Source organism: Myotis brandtii, unplaced genomic scaffold (assembly GCF_000412655.1).
Source record: "Myotis brandtii unplaced genomic scaffold, ASM41265v1 scaffold181, whole genome shotgun sequence".
Lineage (NCBI taxonomy): Eukaryota > Metazoa > Chordata > Mammalia > Chiroptera > Vespertilionidae > Myotis > Myotis brandtii.
Genome location: NW_005356712.1, coordinates 756,152 through 771,493, shown reverse-complemented (window position 1 = coordinate 771,493; position 15,342 = coordinate 756,152). Strand labels below are relative to the sequence as shown.

The following is a 15,342-nucleotide window of genomic DNA, read 5'->3' as shown; positions in this document are numbered from 1 at the left end:
GGAGGATTCACATGAAATGATTTTAGACTTTCTATAAAACGACATTATTCACAGTGTGCTATTGGTGAAGAATATGCATGCTGTTCTATGGAACAGAATAGAGATTCCAGAAATCCACAAAGTTATGATCAGTTGATTTTGGACACAGATGCCACGTGGAATGGAATAGTTTTTACAATGGTGTTTGAACAATTGAACATCCTTATGCAAGACATACAAAACCTCATACTGTATATAAAAATTAACTCAAAATGGATCACAAGCATCATTTTGTAACTGAAACCCATAAAACTTCCAGAAGAAAATGGGAGAAACATCTATGTGACACTGGGCTAGGTAAAGACTCAAGACAAACACACAAATCATAAAAGAAAAATGGTAAATTGAACTTTAAAATAAAAACTTCTGCTCTTTGAAAGATATTGTCAAGAAAATAACAAGACAAGCCATGGGCCTGGTGAAAATTCTGCAAGTATGTATCAGATAAAGGAACGTTACCCAGAATATATGTGACTATCTCAACTCAGTAAGAAAACAGACGACCCCTATAAAAGAGAAAACAGAAGACACACTATTAAAAAATTAGCAAAAGATCTGCACAGACACTTCACCAAAGAAGAGGTGTAGATGGTAAATACATACACAGAGATGCTTACATCATTAGTCCTTAAGAAAATGAAAAATTAAAACTTACACAGAGTTACAGCTATATACCTATTAGGATGTTCAAATTAAAAAACTAAAGGTGACTGTAACAAGTGCTGATGAAGAAGTTAAGCTACTAGAAATTTCCAACATTGTCAATGGGAATGAAAAATGGTATAACCACTTTAGCAATGGTTTGGCAGTTACATATAAAGTTAAACAAGTTACTATAAGACTTAAGAGAAATGAAAATGTATGTACACACAAAATCCTGAGTGTGAATGTGAATGTTTATATCAGCTGTATCCAGAACTGCTAAAAACTGGAAATAATCCAAAAGTCCGTCAACTAGTGAATAAATTGCAGTACCTTTATACAGTGGAGTACTTACTCAGCAATAAAAAGATACAAACTACTGATGGATGCAATGTGGATGAGTCTTAAATACAGTATGCTAGTCTCCGGCCTACCAACCTGAATGCGCCCGATCTCGGAAATTAAATAATCATGCTAAATGAAAGATCTCATTTATATGACATCCTTGAAAAGGTAAACTAAAGGGCGGGACCAGTGTCACCCCAATAAATTTTAAAAAACGAAAGAGACCCTTTGCAGAAGCTACGGGTAGACGGAGGGGACTTGCTGAATTCAAAGGGCATGAGGTAACTTTCTGGGGCAATGGAAATGTTCTATTTCTTGATTATGGTGGTCAGTACAAGACTGTGTGTGTTGTCAAAATTCATACACCTGTGTGCGTAAAGAGTGAATTTTACTGTTGGCAAATTATACCTTTGTAAAAAAGTAGGGGGAAAGGGGTGACTCTCTGCTGATCTATCAAGAACAGATTGTAGTGGGGTAAGAGAACGTAGACTACTGTAGTCATCCAGGCACAGGACGGTCGATGGTGGCTGGCACTAGGGTAAAAGTCCTGTTAGTGGTGAGAGTGACCTGATTCTAGTTACATTTTGAAGATAAGGTGGACAGGACTTTCTGACAGACTGAACATGGACCATGACAGAAAGAGGAGCCAAGGATGACTACGATGGTTTTGGTCCAAGCAACTGGAAAGATGGAGCCACCACTCCGAGATGGGAGGCTACATACAGGGGAACATGCGTGCGTGTGTGCGCTGGGGATGGAAGGGGAAGTCAGGAATTCAGTTCTAAGCTCCAGTCTACTATAAAATGAAGATGTTGCCAATATCTGTCAGTTTGTTTTGTTTTGTACTCCTCCGCTGCAGCTGCAAGTCCTGTTACATGCAGGTTTTGTTGTGGCCCTAGGAAAGCCCAGCCCTCATACAGTTCTGCTCACTGTGGCTCCATGGGTCTATCAGTCCTCACCCCCAAGTTAGCTGCTCCTTTTTCACAAAAGGGGAAATGTATCCACTGCTGACGGCTCCTTGAATCAGGCCCCACTCGCACCCCTTGAGAAGAAATTCCTCCAGGTCACCACGTCTCTATTTCACTCATTATGTCTCCTGTTTGCCCGTTTATGTGAGGGAGAGGTTAGATACTTTGGGATTCGTGTCTCAGCCACCTATATCTGATATAGCTTTCCCTTCCTATTGTGGTGTTTATCGTTTCTACCAAGTGAGTGCTTAACACACAAAAACAAAACAAAAACTGCTTTTCATCTCTCCAGGCAGTCAGTTCCCTGAAGTTCTGCTGAGCCTTTCTGCAGAGGCTCTCTATTCTCTACTTTACACTATCAATAATTTTTTTTTTATCCTCACCCAAGGATATGTTTATTGATTTTAGAGAGAGAGGACAGGGGACACACACAACAATGTGAGAAAGAAACATTGATTGGTTGCCTCCCATATGCATCCTGATGGGGGACTGAACTCGCAACCTAGGTATGTGCCCTGACTGGGAATCAAACTCGCAACCTTTTGGTGCACGGGGACGATGCTCCAACCAACTGAGCCTGAGCCACCCGGCCGGGGCTAAACTGTCATTTTAATCTGAGCGCTGGGAAAAAAGAATCTGGTAACAAAACAAAAAGGCTACATGGATCCCCACAGAAAGCTTTTTCCTCTGAAGGGAGAGCCAGCTCTGCTTCCTGCTGCAATACTGTCACCTAGAAACCAAAATCCTCAGCTGACATAACATCTCAGGGCTAGTTTAATTCCTAGGAAACTATTCAGCACAGTTCAAAACATAAAAATCAGCGGCCGAAACCGGTTTGGCTCAGTGGATAGAGCATCGGCCTGCGGACTGAAAGGTCCCAGGTTCGATTCCGGTCAAGGGCATGTACCTGGGTTGCGGGCACATCCCCAGTAGGAGATGTGCAGGAGGCAGCTGATTGATGTTTCTAACTCTCTATCTCTCTCCCTTCCTCTCTGTAAAAAATCAATAAAATATATTAAAAAAAAAAAAAAATCAGCGGCAGCAGCACCTGCCTTCATACCACCAACAATCTGAAATCTCAAATTGTAAATTTCTAAAAGTAATGACAGCTGCTTAGTTTATTGACCATTTAACACATGTAGGATGCTATATTAGGTGCTTTGAGTAAATTAGCCCAGTTAATACCCAAAATAGCCACATGACAAAGTTATTGTTGTTACTCCTATCTTATACATGTAAAGTTACTAATTTCCCAAAAAATTAAAAATAAAGTTAGTATTTAAGAAAACATTCATAAAAACAGGAAATAGTATACCTACCTTAGAAGCACCAACTACCTAAAATCTGGTTTGAATGACAAATATTTGTCACACTGCAATTTAATGTCAGAGATCTGACCTGCACAGGAAGACTAGAGAGATAGAAACATGAATGATGAGAGAGAATCATTGATCAGCTGCCTCCTGCACTGGGGATTGAGCCCGCAACCCGGGCATGTGCCCTTGACCGGAATCGTACCTGGGACCCTTCAGTCTGCAGGCAATGCTCTATCCACTGAGCCAAACCAACCAGGGCCAGGAAGACTCTTTAAATCAGTGTCCTGGACAGATGTTTTACTGAGCCCTTCCAAAGCATAAGGGACGACTTTGGCACTGCGTCAGCACTGCAGGGACATAGTAAAAACTTACAGCTCCTGACTTCAAGATTAGAATCTAAGTGGGAGATAAAATGCACATAAACGACTCTAAATGAACCAGAAAGAGATCTAACATTCAATAAAAGGAACAGACAACTACAGGAGAGGAGGAAGAGACTACTTCCAATTGCAGAGGTTACTGACATTAGCTTCTTCTGAAGAGGTAATATTTGAATTGTTCTCAAAGGATAGGAGATCTAGCCTGGCCAGTGTGGCTCAGTGGTTAAGCATCAACCTATGAACCAGATCACAGTTCGATTCCCGGTCAGAGTAAGAGAGTTCATGGGGTGGAAGTATGGAGGCTTCTTTCAGGCCCTCTTCTGGGTATTTCTATTGTGACAGCAGACTCTGTGGTTAACCTTGTGCAGTAATTAAGTAGTGTGTTTATAACCTGAATCTCAATGGACTTTTCTAAGATTTCTCCTCAGGCTCAGGAAGAAGTAAAATAAGATTTTGGCTTATAAACCAAATAAATGAAGTTTATGTTAGTGAATATCTGTACCAATAGCCTCAAGCTTCACTATGTATAGAACCAAACATAAAGAAAAAGTAGAAAAGGAGATTCAAATGAACAAAATAAACCGAAATAATAATAAAAGATGTAACACTGATTTCAATGCTAAGTAGAGAGAAATAAAAAAAAAAGAGGAAAACGGAAAATATGAATTTAGTCTCTCTAGAGAGGCTGAAAATACAGATTAGGTTTATTTTTAAGGTAGCCATTTAAACTGGCTTTTAGTCTAATGGGGGAAAAAAAACACAATGCCAGAAGCATCGAACAGACCGTCCAATCTAAGAGGGAAGGCAGGGGAGGGTAAGAGATCAACCAAAGGACTTGTATGCATGCATATACGCATAACCAATGGTGGACACAGCCAGTAGGGGGGTGAGGGCATGAGCTGGGGGGTGGGAGCGGCTGGGGGAGAGGTCAATGGGGAAAAAGGAGACATATGTAATACTTTAAACAATGAAGAATTTAAATTAAAAAAAACAAAAACAATGCCAATATTCATAATGTTCCATAGCAGAGCATTGGTCTTCTTGTTCTCCTATCCTCACATACCATAACCACCTTAAGGATGTACCCTTGCTTTTAGCCACAGTGAATATGAACTGTGTCTGTCTTAACTGCTGAGATAAATGGGGATAATCTCTGGTGTGGGTAGAGTGACTTTGTAAGCAGCTGAATGTCTGGTGACAGAAAAGGAAAAGTAAGGCAATATGCAAACAAGACAAAATAAAACTAGCCCTGTTTTTGTTCATCAACACTGAGTGGGATGAGAAGGTGGTCCATGTGTACAAGAAAGAATGAATTCTGACCTAGACTCCAGCTCCGATGAACTGAGCAGCTAGAATCTATTAAAGGGAAAGAAGATTCACTAGTATTGACTTAACAGAGAATCTCAAGGCTGTGCTAGTTGGCACTGTAAGCAAAATTGTAGTTGCATATCTAATCTCATTTTTTTTCCAAAGGCCTTTTCTAATATACCAGGATCAGGATATAAATCTCAAGGAAAGAGTCTGAGAAAACAAGCCAAACCACAGCCACTGGATCCTAGAACCCTGTAGTGAGCTGAAGACTACAGGGGATGCATACGGGTTTAGAATTATTCTCATACTCAAAGAACTAAGAACTCAAATAAATCCCTCAACATAGGAAGGGGGGGCGGGAGATGGGTGGGTGAGCACTGCTAATTCTTGTCTGGTCTGAATGACTGAGAAGTTTACCCTAAAGTGAGCTAGCTTAACAAGTATTATTTGAGAATTGCTATGCTATTTCAGTCATCTGCATTTTTTACAAGGACTTGTGAATTAATCTATACATTTACAATTTTAAAAAGCCAAAATTACACTTGTCTCATTTCCAAAAATCACACAAACCCAGTAGGTTACAAAGGGAAAAGGTTTCTCACAGGTGCTTTACATTGCTGCTCTTTCAGTGTGTAAGTGAATAGTAAAGGAAGTAAGCAAACTGCAAAGGGAAAAAATTCTTCAAAAAATTTATCACCTCTCTGTGTAAAAACACTAATGAAGAAAAAGTGAGCAAACTAAAGATGATTTGTATGACAGTTTTTCTTTTAAAAAGTAATATTTCAGGGCCCAGGATGTAATGCAAACTTATTATGTAAATGCTTTTACATTAATAAAAGTAAAACTAAAGCTAAACTTACATATACCCCTGATAGTCTCCTCGCTAACAATATTACTAGATGGGTTGATCGACTCTAAAAGGCTTCACTGTATATCAAACCATCTAAGTCAGTCTTCTAAAGGTAAAAAGTTCTGTAAAATTGGTACCCACTTCTACAAAATTTAGCCAACTGGCAGAACACTTTCCCAAGCTATTGGTTAAGCAGCTCAAATAGGTGATCTGTTTACCCAGCAACTGCTTAAAAGATTTGGGCCCGGCCCTAGCCGGTTTGGCTCAGCATTATAGAGCATCAGCCTGCAGAATGAAGGGTCCTGGGTTCAATTCTGATCAAGGGCACATGCCCAGGTTGCAGGCTCCATCCCCAGTAGGGGGCGTGCAGGAGGCAGCCAATCAATGATTCTCTCTCATCATCGATGTTTCTATCTCCTTCTCTGTTACTCTCTGAAATCAATAAAAACATTAAAAAAAAAAGATTTGGGCCTGGCCAGTGTGGCTCAATTGGTTAAGAATCATCCCATGCACCAGAAGGTTGCTGGTTTGATTCCCAGTAAGGGCACATGCCCCAGTTATGGGCTTTATTCCCAGTAGAGTGCATCATTGATGTTTCTATCTCTCTCCCTCTCCCTTCCTCTCTCTGAAATCAGTAAAAACATCATAAATAAAAGATTTGGAAGTTAGATTTGGAATATATAGCAAATAGAGGTAAAATGAATTTTACTTAGAAAATCCAAATTGCCCTAAAAAACAGAGACCAACGTATTCTGTATGATATATGCATGTGGCATCTGAGAATATGTCCAAAAATAATGTCTGGATTATGCCAGGCATTCTAGTTAGCTTTGGACTAGTCTAATCAGTGAATAATAAATGTGGTCTATACCTTTTGGGACTAGAAAAATCCAGTTTTGCTGAGATTCTTGAAAACAACTCTGTGTTACAGGCTCTAAATCTTCCCACACATACTTTCCCCTTAAAGTTTTCATATCTTCCAGCCTTATCACTTTTTTTATGACAGCTGCTACTTTATAAATCCATGCTTCTAGTATGAAATGTTTTTTTGTTCTTTTGTGTGTGTGTGGTTTTTGTTGTTGTTAATCCTCACCTGAGGGTATTTTTTCCATTGATGTTTAGAGAGTGGAAAGGACTGAGGGAGGAGGAGAAAGAGAGAGAGAGAGAGACAGACAGACAGACAGACAGACACTGATCAGTTGCCTCCTGCACACACCCCAACTGGGGCCAGGGATCAAACCCGCAACCCAGGTACATGCCCCTGACTGGGAATCAAAGCCACAACCCTTCCAACACTCTAACCATTGAGCCATACCAGCCAAGGCAAGCATGAAATGTTTTTATTTGAAAATCTAGAATTGAAAGGATGCTGACAAGGATTCCATAAAAATAACCATTCCTAACAGTGTAAACAGATATGCACTGTAAACCTACATTTGCCCACCCCCGGTATTCAGGCAAACACTGGTCAGATGCTTCCTCTGGTTGAATCACCCGGCCACGGAAAACCACAAGTTTACATTTCAGATTGGTTCTGAAATATTACCCTCTGGTGTGCAAATTTAAATTCATAAGGCTTGGAGAAACTGTTCTAAAGTCACTTGCTAGACCACACTAGGTTTAGAAACATGATGGATGATCAGTAAAGGACAGCTCCAGGGCCTACCAAGGGAACTCGGTTCCTGGGACACGCTTATCTTAGACGATGCAGAGGTTTACGAGTCCTCCCCACAGCTCATTCTCTAGAGCAGCGGTTCTCAACCTGGGGGTCGAACGACCCTTTCACAGGGGTCGCCTAAGACCATCGGGAAACACATATATAATTACATATTGTTTTTGTGATTAATCACTATGCTTTAATTATGTTCAATTTGCAACAATGAAATTGGGGGTCACCACAACATGAGGAACCGTATTAAAGGGTCGCGGCATTAGGAAGGTTGAGAACCACTGCTCTAGAGCCATCTGCGTGTTAAGGTCAAAGGAAACCTTCTCAACATGTCCGCACCATGGAAGTTTATGACACAGTGTAGAAAGCCTAAAAAGCCAATTACTGCTATTCCAGACTCCACACTATGAAAAAGAACTCTGAGTCTCTGACAATGGACTAATGCTTGTTTTTTTAAATCCTCACCCGAGGGTATATTTATTGAATTTAGAGAGAGAGGAAGGGAGACAGAAAGAGGGAGAGCCAGCCAAGTGTGGCTCAGTAGTTCCAGGTCAACAGATGAACCAGGAGGCCATGGTTTGATTCCTGGTCAGGGCACATGCCCTGGTTGTGGGCTCGATCCACAGTAGGGGGCTTGCAGGAGGCAGCCAATCAATGATTCTCTCTCATCATTGATGTTTCTCTCTCTCTCTCTCTCTCTCTCTCTCTTAAAAAAAAATGTAAAAAATTTTTTTAAAGAAAGAGGGAGAGAAACATCTATATGAGAGAGAGACCAAGATGGCGGCATAGGTAAACACCGGAGACTGCTGCCGCAAACAACCACTTCAAAAATACAACTGAAAGACGGAACGGACATCACCCAGAACCACAGGAAGGCTGGCTGAGGAGAGACTCTTCAACTAGAAGGAAAAATAACAGCACACCGAGGCTCAGAGGAGGCGCAGTGTGGAAAATACTCAGGTGCGGAGGTGCGCGCGCAAAGCGGGCTGGTGGCTGAGAGCGCGGTTGTCGTTTTCGGTCAGGGGGGAGTCTCAGACTCTGAGCTCCAGATACGGGCGAATCGCTGGGGACTCGGACCCAAACGGGAGAAGCGGGAGTGTCTGGCATCAGTTGGAAGGCAGCTTTCCCTCCGAGGTTTGCAGCGGTTCCGGGGGTTCTGAGAAGCAGAGCCTCTGGGAACAGGACTGAGGGCACCATAACGGCTCCCTCCGCCCGCCCTGTTGAGCCCGCCCCGCCCAAGCCCTGCGCAGAGCCATTTGCCGGATCGCCTCAGGCAAAGGCTAGATTAGCACCTCCCCAGAGGACAGAAGTTTTCCGCGGCAGACACAGCTGATTCACACAGCCAGTCGGCCTGGTGGTCAAATCCCTCTAGTATTAACTACAACAATCAAGGCTCAACTAGAACAAGACTGCGCACAAAGACCACTAGGGGGTGCACCAAGAAAGCATAAAAAATGCGGAGACAAAAAAACATGACAGAAATGGAGGATATAGAGCTAAAAATCGCAATTTTGAGGGCTTGCAAAAATGTGCTAGAAGCTGTCAATAAACTTGAGGAGAGAGTCACGAAAACTAATGAGACCCTCGATGCTATGATAAAGAACCAACTAGAAATTAAGCATACACGGACTGAAATAAAGAATATTATACAGACACCCAATAGCAGACCAGAGGAGCGCAAGAATCAAGCCAAAGATTTGAAATGCGAAGAAGCAAAAAACACCCAACCGGAAAAGCAAAATGAAAAAAGAATCCGAAAATACGAAGATAGTGTAAGGAGCCTCTGGGACAGCTTCAAGCGTACAAACATCAGAATAATTGGGGTGCCAGAAGATGAGAGACAGCAAGATATTGAAAACCTATTTGAAGAAATAATGGCAGAAAACTTCCCCCACCTGGTGAAAGAAATGGACTTACAGGTCCAAGAAGCGCAGAGAACCCCAAACAAAAGGAATCCAAAGAGGACCACACCAAGACACATCATAATTAAAATGCCAAGAGCAAAAGACAAAGAGAGAATCTTAAAAGCAGCAAGAGAAAGAGACTCAATTACCTACAAGGGAATACCCATACGACTGTCAGCTGATTTCTCAACAGAAACTTTGCAGGCCAGAAGGGAATGGCAAGAAATATTCAAAGTGATGAATACCAAGAACCTACAACCAAGATTACTTTATCCAGCAAAGCTATCATTCAGAATTGAAGGTCAGATAAAGAGCTTCACAGATAAGGAAAAGCTAAAGGAGTTCATCACCACTAAACCAGTATTATACGAAATGCTGAAAGGTATCCTTTAAGAAGAGGAAGAAGAAAAAGGTAAAGATACAAATTGTGAACAACAAACATGCATCTATCAACAAGTGAATCTAAGAATCAAGTGAATAAATAATCTGATGTACAGAATGAACTGGTGATTATAATGAATCAGGGACATAGAAAGGGAATGGACTGACTATTCTTGGGGGGGAAAGGGGAATGGGAGATGCGGGAAGAAACTGGACAAAGGGGGTAGGGAGTGAGGGTGGAGGGTGGGGCGGGAACTGGGAGGAGGGGAGTTATGGGGGGGGAAAAAAAGGAACAAATGTAATCTGAACAATAAAGATTTAATAAAAAATAAAAATAAAAATAAAATAAAGTTAAATTCCAGATTATTTAAAAAAAAAAAAAAGAAACATCTATATGAGAAACATCAATCGGTTGCCTCCCATACACACCCAGACAGGGAATCAAACCTGCAACCTAGATATATATGTTATATATGTGCCCTGACTGGGAATCAAACCCACAATCTTTTTGGTATACAGGACAATGCTCCAATCAACTGAGCCACCAGCAGGGCTGGACTAATGGTTTCTTTTCTTTCTTTTGGTTTTTAATCCTCACCTGAAGATATTTTTTCCATTGATTTTCAGACAGAGTGGAAGGGAGGAAGAAGGGGGGTGAAGGGGGTAGATAGAGAGAAAGAGAGAGAGGTTGACATGAGAGAGACACATTGACTGGTTGCCTCCCGCATGGGATTGAATCCGAAACCGAAGTATGTACCTTTGACAGGAATTGAACTCAAGATCCTTTGGTCCACAGGCTGACACTAACCACTGAGCAACTGGCCAGGGCTGGACTAATGGTTTCTTAAAGAAACTTTCTCCCTTTCAACTGGAGTAACATCCTAAGTTAGTTTTCTATTGCTACTGTAACAAATTACTACAAACTTAGGGACTTAAAACAACACCGATCTACTCTCTCATCATTCTGGAGGTCATAAATCTGCAATGAGTCTTATGGAACCAAAACCAAGGTGTTGGCAGGGCTGGCTCCTTCAGGGGGTCTGAGGGGAAAATTAGTTCCCTTGCCTTTTTCAACTTCCAGAGGCAGCTTGTCTATACTCTGGCTCCTATTCCCTTTTTATATCACATCACTCCAACCTTTTACTCCCATCATCAAATCTCCTACTACTCACTCTGATCTCTATATAAGGACCTTTATGATTATATTGAACCCACCTTGGTTACCCAAGATAATTTCCCCATTTCAAGATCCTTAACTAGATCACATCTGCAGCATCTCTTTTAGCATTCTCACGGTAGCAGGAATTAGGATGTGCTTACTCTCACGGCTGGCTCCTAGTCAGCCCATCACACACCTGTATAAAATTTTTTAATTCTGTAAAGCACACTTACCTACAGTATCTCATTTAATCCTTATGAGGTGTTATCATTCTTATATTTATGAATAAAGCAGGTTTAGAAAAGTTAATTCCTCAGCCAGTCATATAGTTAGGCAAAGAACTAGGACTCAAAACCAAAGCATATGGCCCAAGGTCCATATACCATTACCACATACTTCCTTCTCCTCCTGTACTGTTTATAATTCCCTGGCCTTTCTCCTCTTATTTTCTTGAACAACTTTTTACCATACCTAAATAAGTCCAAAATAAAATTTACCAAAAACAAAACAAAACAAAAACATTTATCCCAAACCAGAAGTTCCCAAGAGAAATTCCTAACACTTTTGTTAGATCCACACTTCATAAGTGTTTATGTCCTAACAACTTAATTTAGCACCTTATGAGTATTTCACAACTTCTCAATTTCTGATTCTTAGAATCAAGTTTGATACTGCCACCCTTCCTGTTTCACACTAACTTTTACAAAGTGCTTGCTTTATTCATGACAATGGCCAAAATCCCAGCTTTGCAAAAATATGACATCAGATCAAAAGGAATGTGACTGAATGCTGAACTGTGAACTATCGTAAGCTAGCAGTTTGTGATGTCTGACAGATGTCACTGTGTTTCCCTGGAAAATTAAAAATATCGTGTGATGCCCATGTGAGTCTGCTGGGGCACCCACAGGGCCTGGGCCACTGTTTGGAGCTGGGGGCCTATGCATTTCGGTATGCAAAGTGCACAGCTGTATCTCCAGATAATGGGCTAAAACAAGTAATGGAGGGAACTCCAGTGTGTTATCACATATACAGTATTTTGCATACCAACTTGACATTTTCTATTAAAAATATATTCTTTATCACCACTGCATCAGTTCATCCAGTTTTCTCCTGAGAAAAGTGAGCAGATGAAGGAAAATGTCTGCATATAATAAGGATTTTTATTTATAACTCTCCAGGAATATAATATACCTAAAGGCAGAGAACTCCTGTGTTAGACAAATAAAATACATTGACATTTTCATCTGTCCAAAGGAATTAATTTACTCATTCAAATGTCACAAAAACAACCACCTGACACCAAACATAAAAAAAATAGTTATTTTCATCCTAAGAAACCTGAAGCACCAATCAGAAAGAATGTATGCACCCCTATGTTCAAAGCAGCACAATTTACAATAGCTAAGATCTGGAAACAGCCCAAGTGCCCATCAGTGGATGAGTGGATAAAAAAGCTGTGGTACATTTACACCATGGAATACTAGGCAGCAGTAAAAAAGAAGAATCTCTTACCCTTTGAGACAGCATGGAGGGACCTTGAGAGTATCATGCTAAGTGAAATAAGTCAGTCAAAGACAAGTATCACAGGATCCCACTCATATGTGGAATCTAATGAACAAAATAAACTGATGAACGGAGTGGACCCAGAGACATGGAAGCAGGGAACAGAGTGTGGGAGCTCAGAGGGAAGATGGGGGAGGAGGGTGGGTGGGTGGTAATCAACCAAAGACCTTGAATGCATAACCCGTGGACACAGATAAAAAGGTGCTGAAGGTTGGGAGTCAATGGGCGAAAAAGGGGGACATATGTAATATTTTCAACAATAAAGATTTTAAAAAATAGTCATTTTCACTAACATTAAAAATGTACACAATTTAGCAAAATAAAAAACTGTAATACAAATTGTCATCTTGGTTCTTTTTATATATATATTTAATTGATTTCAGAGAGAAAGGGAGAGGGAGAGATAGAAACATCAATGATGAGAGAGAATCATTGATTGGCTGCCTCCTGCACACCTCACACTGGGGATCAAGCCCGCAACCCAGGCACATACCCTGAATGGGGATGGAACCGTGACCACCTGGTTCATAGGTCGATGCTCAACCACTGAGCCATGCCTGATTCTTTTGAATTTTGTTTTAAGAGTGATTAAAGAGAGAAGATATGATACAAATCAAAGCACATGGAGAGAAAGTTTCAGAATTTGTCCAAAGTGCTGCAAATTCATGGATCTAGATGAGTCATTCTCAAAGTCAAGGGTGCAGCAGAATCACCTGAAGGGTTTGTTAAAATAGAGATGGTTGAGTCTCACCCCAAAGTTTCTGATTCAGAAGATCTGTGGCAGAGCCAAGAATCTACATTGCTGGAAAGTTCTCAAGTGGTGCAGATGCCGATAGTACAGGGACCTCATTTTAAAAACCACTGTTTTTAACCCTAGCAGGGTGGTTCAGTTGGCTGTAGTGTTGTCCCAATGCACCAGGTTTTTGAGTTCAATCCCCGGAGGGCATACAGGAATCAACCAGTGGGTGCATGGCTGGGAGGAATAGCAGATCTATCTATCTATCTAATGTCAGTGGAAATCCTCAAGTGAGGATTAATAAAAAATAAAAATAAAGACAAAAAAATAAATAAAATTAATCAACAAATTAATTTTTAAATCACCGTTTTAGATAAAATTCACCTTTTCGTGGCAATTCAGAAAAGCTACAGAGTGCATTATGAAAGCTGGTGAGGGAATAAATTTGTGAAACAACATAACACCAACAACAAAACAGAAAAAGAAAAGAAAACAGTGACAGTTCAATTCTTCCTCAAACAGAAGAAAACTGAGCTACTCAAATTGAGCTCCTTGAGGTTTGTGCAAGTTACCAATTTACCCTTCACTGACAGCTCTGCTGGGATTAAATGTGATAATACTTGTAACAGCCTCCTGTGAGGAAACTACAGCTTGGAAAAGCCCAAGCGTTCACCATCAAGTGCCAGGTTAATTGTCAACGTTCAGTGGGAAAATATTAAATTAATTTTGTAAAAAACATGGCCCATCCACCGAGCTTTTGACTACTGAATAAACTAGTAAGTTTGGGTAGTGCATGTCAAATTACACACTTAACAGATAACTAAATCTAGTCCTGCTGACATAAAATAGAAGTATGCAAGCACAGTAAAAAAAAAAAAAAATCAGGGATGATGTGCTATGTGGTCACCTCTCTCTCATAGCAACTACATCTATAAATCAGTAAGAGTAACTGACAGGCAAGAGTTTGAAGTCCTACCACAGCCTTAACAGTCAAATAAATATTAAACTGTATTCAGTATGTTTTATTAAGGCACAAAAGTATACAATTATTACCAAAAAAAATTCTAAAGGACTCAAAAATGGCTGCTATCTGAGTCAATCTAAATATTAGTTAGCCTGAATACCCCAAAGCCTAAGCCTCATTAAATTACAGAACTTTGCAAAGGTTATGAACAATGAAAAGCTCAACTTCCTGTTTTTCCTATTCCTTTTAAATAATAGCCATTGTCAAATGTTTCCAAAGCAAGGCTTTTAAAAAAATTTTTTTGGTATAACCAAAACATGCTCAATTGAGAGAAACAGTGCAATAAAAATAACATTCTTATATACTGACAATATTCATGCTACTTATCTGGACCAAGTATCAAGTCAGGACTTTCAGTATATGCCTGTAACTGGTGATGACACCCCCACCCCAGCAAGGGGAAGTAAGACAGAGAGAAGAATGCAGAGCTTCTCTGGCCCTACCTTTAATATGCAGAAAAGGGGAGAGGAAATCAGTATCCTTCCAGCTACTTACTGTTCTTCTCTTTGAATGGAGTGATCACAAGACCCCAGAAGTACAAGAATGACTAGAAATTCAAGGAGACTATCAATGATTATAGCCTTTTCCTGCCACCATGATGAGCAACAGCAGAGTAAAAACGATACTTAGGTGATGGAGAACACTAAAATAGTTCAATCCAAATTCATAGTTGTAATAACTTATAAAGTAGAGCCTCAATATCATCTGGACAGCACAAAAAATAAACATAAATAACATACTTTATTGGCATTTTTCAACTACCCAACTAGAAACTGACAAATATATAACTAATTTTGCCAAGTAAATCATAGGTCCCTGAAATCAATAAAAATATATAAACCAGCCCTGGCCGGTTTGGCTTAGTGGATAGAGCATCGGCCTGCAGATTGAAAGGTCCCGGGTTCAATTCCGGCCAAGGGCATGTACCTTGGTTGCAGGCACATCCCCAGTGGGGGGTGTGCAGGAGGCAGCTGATCAATGTTTCTCTCTCATCGATGTTTCTAACTCTCTATCCTTCTCCCTCCTCTCTGTAAAAAATCAATAAAATATATTTT

General features: G+C 40.5%; 1 protein-coding gene across 5 annotated transcripts in view; it reads right to left on the bottom strand.

Annotated features, from left to right (window-relative positions):
• SPPL3 (signal peptide peptidase like 3) overlaps positions 1-8,563 on the bottom strand; it is a 62,619-nt gene extending 54,056 nt beyond the window's left edge. For 2 of the 5 annotated variants that reach the window (XM_014537676.1, XM_014537675.1), the window contains exon 1: positions 3,314-3,377. The gene's annotated coding sequence lies outside the window, so the exon portion shown is untranslated. Of the gene's footprint in view, positions 1-3,313; positions 3,381-8,557 lie in introns of those variants that run through there. The other 3 variants (XM_014537678.1, XM_014537673.1, XM_014537677.1) reach the window with 3 other exon arrangements.
• Between the last annotated feature and the right edge of the window lie 6,779 nt (positions 8,564-15,342).